This window comes from Mandrillus leucophaeus, unplaced genomic scaffold, assembly GCF_000951045.1.
Source record: "Mandrillus leucophaeus isolate KB7577 unplaced genomic scaffold, Mleu.le_1.0 Scaffold100, whole genome shotgun sequence".
NCBI classification, from domain to species: domain Eukaryota; kingdom Metazoa; phylum Chordata; class Mammalia; order Primates; family Cercopithecidae; genus Mandrillus; species Mandrillus leucophaeus.
Window position 1 is genome coordinate 4,522,429 of NW_012098099.1, and position 5,866 is coordinate 4,528,294.

At 43.2% G+C, this 5,866-nt stretch overlaps 1 protein-coding gene across 1 annotated transcript in view; it reads left to right on the forward strand.

Moving 5' to 3' along the window:
* The first annotated feature begins 5,599 nt into the window (after positions 1-5,599).
* The window catches only part of HERPUD2 (HERPUD family member 2), a 60,836-nt gene continuing 60,569 nt past the window's right edge, over positions 5,600-5,866 (forward strand). Inside the window, exon 1 of the mRNA XM_011973045.1 lies at positions 5,600-5,718. The gene's annotated coding sequence lies outside the window, so the exon portion shown is untranslated. The remainder of the gene's footprint in view (positions 5,719-5,866) is intronic.

Sequence of the window (5,866 nt, forward strand, 5' to 3'; positions counted from 1 at the left end):
ATCCTAAATAAGTCATTAGACTGAATCATCAGAGAAACAAGAGGTTTCTTTCTTAGCCAAATGTTCACTGTAAATACTGACCAGACATAGAGTTCCTGAAAAGCAGGAAACTCAACTGCTAAACCAGATTAGGTAGATTTCTATTAACAAACTAATAGAAATATAGATGTGGCTTTATGAAGACTATTACAGAGAAATCACAATATGTATGAACTACTGTGCTTATTGTGTTCATAATTTATGGGGGAATTTACAAACTAGTATGTTCAAAGGTGAGTCACTATTCTGAGAGATCTGGAAACTAAAGAATTGTTGAAGGATCTAAGGCTATTTAGTCTGCAGAAGATATAAAGAGCATTTTATGGTTGTCTATTTGAAGGGCTGGTATGTGGAATAAGAGTAAACACATTTTGGATTGATCATTGTAGGCCCAATGACAAATTATAGGAATGCAAATTTCAATTCAGTTATAATTACCATGGCTGTTTAAAACCTGTCATGTTGCAGTAAAAACTATGGTGATCCATCTCTCTAGAAAGAGCTAAGTCAATTGGCTAATCACCCTTCAGAGATGTGGTAAGACTGATTCATTCTGGAGGTACCTAGAAGACTGATCTAGATAACCTCTAAGACGTTCCTGAAAGCCTTTTCCTCCTGAATGTGTCTTGTTACCCATGATTATCTTTAAGTAATAAAGTTCAGTGTAGTGGAAAGTGTGTGCATTACAGTGGAGACAGAACTCTATTTGGAACTTACTGTGTGATTTTGGGCAGGATACTTACCCTTTCTGAGCTTCAGTGTCCTCACTATCTCTCAAGACTGTTCTAAGAATTCATTAGATGACATATAATTCAAAACACCCATTTGGCATTTAATGAATGGTTTTGTTTCATTTCCTACAAGATGGCTTGTGATCAAACATCTGGGACCATTTATGATTTTTAAAGTGGAGTGTTGAAATGAGCTAATTTTCTTAGGCTTCCAGTGTAGGTTTTCATTTTTTAAAAACAATAAACTTGATTAAGATTTGATTAGATGCTTTGTGACACAGTCTTTTTAAAATATGACAAGGATGGTGAAAGTAGAAATGAATGGAATCAGAAGCCAGATGGCCAACATCATCTCTGAAACTTGAAACTGCAAGATCATCACTTGAAGTCTTTCCTTCCAAGAGAGCTATCAAACAAACTCAAACTATGCTACTCAACATCATAAAAGTATTTTAGCTTCCTGGAAGGCACTCCAAATTTCAGTAAGAAAAGCTCAGTGACAAGCACTTTCTTTGAATTTTTAAAGGAACCTGTAATCTCACTGAATGAATCAATGTGTGTGTTTTTTTTACCCCCAAGACGGAGGTGTCACTCTGTCACTAAAGCTGGAGTACAGTGGTGTGACCTTGGCTCACTGCCACATCTGCCTCTTGGGTTCAAGCGATTCTCCTGCCTCAGCCTCCTGAATAGCTGGGACTACAGGTGTGTGCCACCATGCCCAGCTAACTTTTGTATTTTTAGTAGTGATGGGATTTCATCATGTTGGCCAGGCTGGTCTCGAACTCCTGACCTCAGGTGATCTGCTCACCTCAGCCTCCCAAAGTGCTAGAATTACAGGTGTGAGCCACCATGCCCAGCCACAGTATGTGTTTTCTAGCTGTTCTCTTTTACACCTCAAAGAAGTGGAAGTAAACAAACATCCCATTAATTCACAGAAATCCATTATTATTATTTACAAATAACTTTCTTCAAATTTATATTTTATTTGTTAACAAAGAGAGCTACCCAACAGTCAGAAATCACTGAATTGCTAAGCTTACTTACGTGTGCTGAATAGTTAATATGGCTAAAGCAGAGAAGTACTATACTTATTTTTTAATTTTTAATTTCCATAGTTTTTTGGGGAACAGGTGGTATTTAGTTACATAAGTTCTTCGGTGATTTGTAAGATTTTGGTGCACCCATCACCTGAGCAGTATACACTGAACCCAATTTGTAGTCTTTTATCCCTTACACCCTTCTCACCCTTTCCCTGCAAGTCCCCAAAGTCCATTGTATCATTCTTATGCCTTTGCATCCTCATAGCTTAGGGACATATGAGAACATATGATGTTTAGTTTTCCATTCCTCAGTTGAAGTAGAAGTATTCTATTTATTATTAATGATCATGACTGTTTTACTATCTATTACCATATTATATTACCATGGTACTCTTGAGAGTTCTCATTACGGGCTTTTTTTTTTTTTTTTTTGAGGCTGAGTCTTGCTTTGTCGACCAGGCTGGAGTGCAGTGGCACAATCTCAGCTCACTGCAACCTCTGCCTCCCGGGTTCAAGCAATTCTCCTGCCTCAGTCTCCCTAGTGGCTGGGATTACAGGAATGCACCACCACACCTAGCTCAGTTTTTGTATTTTTAGTAGAGACGGGGTTTCACCATGTTGGCCAGGCTGGTCTCAAATTTCTGACCTCAGGTGATCCACTTGCCTCAGCCTCCCAAAGGGTTGAGATTACAGGTGTGAGCCATTGCACCTGGCTGGGGCTATCTTTAGTAACAGATGGTAACTGAGCTGGCAATTATTCTTTGACATTTCCAGTTCTTATCTGCTAAAATGGACGGTGATTTAAATCAGCAGCTCCATGGACGGCCTCTCCCTAACTGCTGCTATCTTGTATCTCCTCATTGGTAATTATTTTCCCTAGCCCAAATTCCACATTAAACACTATCAATATTCTGGGAACCACCCTTTCATACACTGCTCTGGACACATACCTGTTTATACATATTTTAACAACAGTGGGATATTTACATACTGTTACCATGGCCAAGCTCAACAGCATCAAAAGCATTTTTAGGAACTTAATTCAAGTGGCTATAAAGTTAAAAAAAGTCATTTTTTCTGATACTATAACATCTTTGTACCCATATATTTCAATTTCTTCAATGTTCATTACAATTTTATTTTTACTTTTTATTCTTTTTTGAGACAGAGTCTCACTCTATGACCCAGGCTGGATGCGGTCTCAGCTCACTGCAACCTCTGCCTTCTGGGTTCAAGCAATCCTCCCACCTCAGCCTTCAGAGTTGCTGGGAACATAGGCGTGCACCACCACACCGGCTGATTTTTGAATTTTTTTTGTAGAGATGGGGTTTCTCCATGTTGCTCAGGCTGGTCTTGAAGTCCTGAGCTCAAGCAATCTACCCGCCTTGGCCTCCCGAAGTTCTGGGATTAGAGGCAAGCCATTGTGCCCAGCCTTTATTACAATTTTAAATGTTTTTCTCTGTGTTAGCGAACCGCTGATGGACTCTGTTTTAAAGAGTGTTAAAGAGTATTTGAATCACTGTGAAATGCACATTCTGTCTTAATATTTATTAGGGTAGCTTCATTAATAATGTACATTGCATAGTGCCAAACGAGATCACCACATCACTTCTAAAGGATTCCTGGAAGTCTGAGTCACAAGCATGAGACAACAGCTGCAGGAATGGGTGGTGAAGGTTGTGAAAACTTTCTGGCTTAAACAGGAATTTGACCCAAAACAAGAAGTCTTAGGGAAGATAGCCTAGGGCTTGTCTGGTGGCACAACAATGGCATCAAATGCCCAGCCTCTTTACACTTTTCCGCTCTGCCATCCTTGGCATGCAGGCCATTGTTTGTTGTTTCATGAGTGAACTATGAGTGCTGTAGCTCTTCAAGACAGGTGTAGGGCAAAGATGAGCTCTGATTCGCAGAGCCCTTCCATCTAAGCGCTTTCCTAGAAGCCTCAGCAGTAAGTTCAACATTCAACTCACTGGCTAGAAGTGTGTCAAATGGCTGCGCCTTGCTTCAAGAGAGTGTGAGAAAATAACTTTAGCTAGAATTAAAGTTCCATTAGAGTGCCTGGGTAGATAAAGAAGAGTCTGCTACAGAAGGCCAGTATCATAGCAAGTTGTTGCTCCATGACTGGAAACAAAGGAGACTTCACTATTTACTTCAGATGTGCAATTGATAGAGTACAGCTAAGATATGGTATGTGTTCTACAGTGAACAGCAAGGTGAGGGAGTGTAGGGTGTAAGAGATCCTGGTGCATTAGCTGTTGAGAGGAAGAATCTCCCCCTGGTCACTGTGTTACTGGGAGGTCCTTGCTCCCCGAGTTCCCAAGATGGTGGTGGGCCTCTTCCAAGATGGCCACAGGCCACTTCCAAGGTGGCAAGTCTTGTGTTCTCTGACCTGGAGTTCTTGGCCTCACAGATTCCAAGGAATGGAATCTTCGACCATGTGGTGAGAGTTATAGCTCTATTAGAAGCTGTGAGTCATGGAAGAGAACCATGGAACCCAGTGACTAGTGTTTAGCTCGATTAGGACAAACCTGGGCACTTAGCTGTGCAGGAACAATGGCAAGCCTTTAGCCTGATCAGGAGCGGCAATGGGTGCCTCGCTGTATCAGGAGCACAGTGGACGCCCTGCCGGATCCAGAGGGATGGCAGTCAGCTGCTGGTCTGCAACAGCAGCAAACAGCAGTGGTGGACGGCGAGCGAAAGCTCAGCTTGAGCGGTAACAAACACTGACCAGAAGTGTGTGAAGTTGCAAGATTTAAGAATGAAAACAGAGCTCCCTTACGAAGGGAGGGGACCCAAAGAGGGTAGCTGTTGGTGGTTCGAATGCCTATAGGTTTATATCCTGATCATTGTCCCTCCTGTTGTGCTCTCAGGCGACAGATGATTGGCTATTTCTTTACCTCCTGTTTTTGCCTAATTAGCATTTTAGTGAGCTCTCTTTACTACCTGATTGGTCGGGTGTAAGCTAAGTTGCAAGCTCCGTGTTTAAAGGTGGATGCGGTCATCTTCCCAGCTAGGCTTAGGGATTCTTAGTCTGCCTAGGAAATCCAACTAGTCCTGGCTCTCAGTCCCCTCTCTCAACAGGAAAACCCAAGTGCTGTTAGGGAGGTTTGACCACTGCTCTAACTGCTTCCTGCTCAGTTGGGGCATAGTAGGGGTTGTGCAATTGAGATTTCCTCAGGAGGGGTGCCTTGTCTCTCAACTAATTCAGTGGTGGCTACCTCGAAGCCCTTCTGAAAGTGAGAGGGAAAGAAGCCAGCTCGCAAAGTCCCCTGTATTATCTATTCTCAAGTGGAAGTCGGGAGCTGTGAAAATGCACTTCCAACAACCCTTAACTTACTATACCGACTCCTAAACCACAGCAGAAAATGAAGACAAGGTTGGCTATGGGCAATAGACTCAACTTTTTGTTCCTATGTCTAACGTATAAAAATAGAAAAATAATACAGTCATCCCTCATCTCCCACCATACTGAACACGCATTAGGTGCTCAATGAATACTTGTGGATTTTAGTGAAGATTAAGAGGAACGAGACGGAAACTGACGCTTGAGAGGCTGGCACACGCTAGAATTGCACCACAGTTTGCTCTCATAGCTCATTTACTCAGCTTGCGGTCAGGTAGGCATCACCGTCCCCATTAGAGAAGTCAAGGGAGGCCCAGCAAGGACGGCCAGGGTCCCCCAGAAAGTAGAGGAGGACTTCGGGTTTTACCAAAAGCCTGTACTCTTTATGCATGTACCCCACGGCTTCTCCGTCAAAGCTCCTGGCACCTTGCTTTGCAGACAGACGGCGCTCAACAGATTTTGAGCAGAAGTGTGGTTCAGCACCAGGAAGGACATTAGCTTTTGCAGAGACGACTCTTGGGATGGAGAAAGACTTCCTAAATCTTCAGGGTACGGTCAAGACAGGGTAGGCTAGCGCCAGCCGAGTTAGTGGGTAGGCCTCAGGGCAGCTGGGGCCGAGTCCGAGCAAAGGGCCAGGAGGGAGAGGCTCCGAGGAGCCCGACCTGCCGCTCGGCGACGCGAAGCCTGGCAGCTAGAATCCCGGGCAGCCCAAG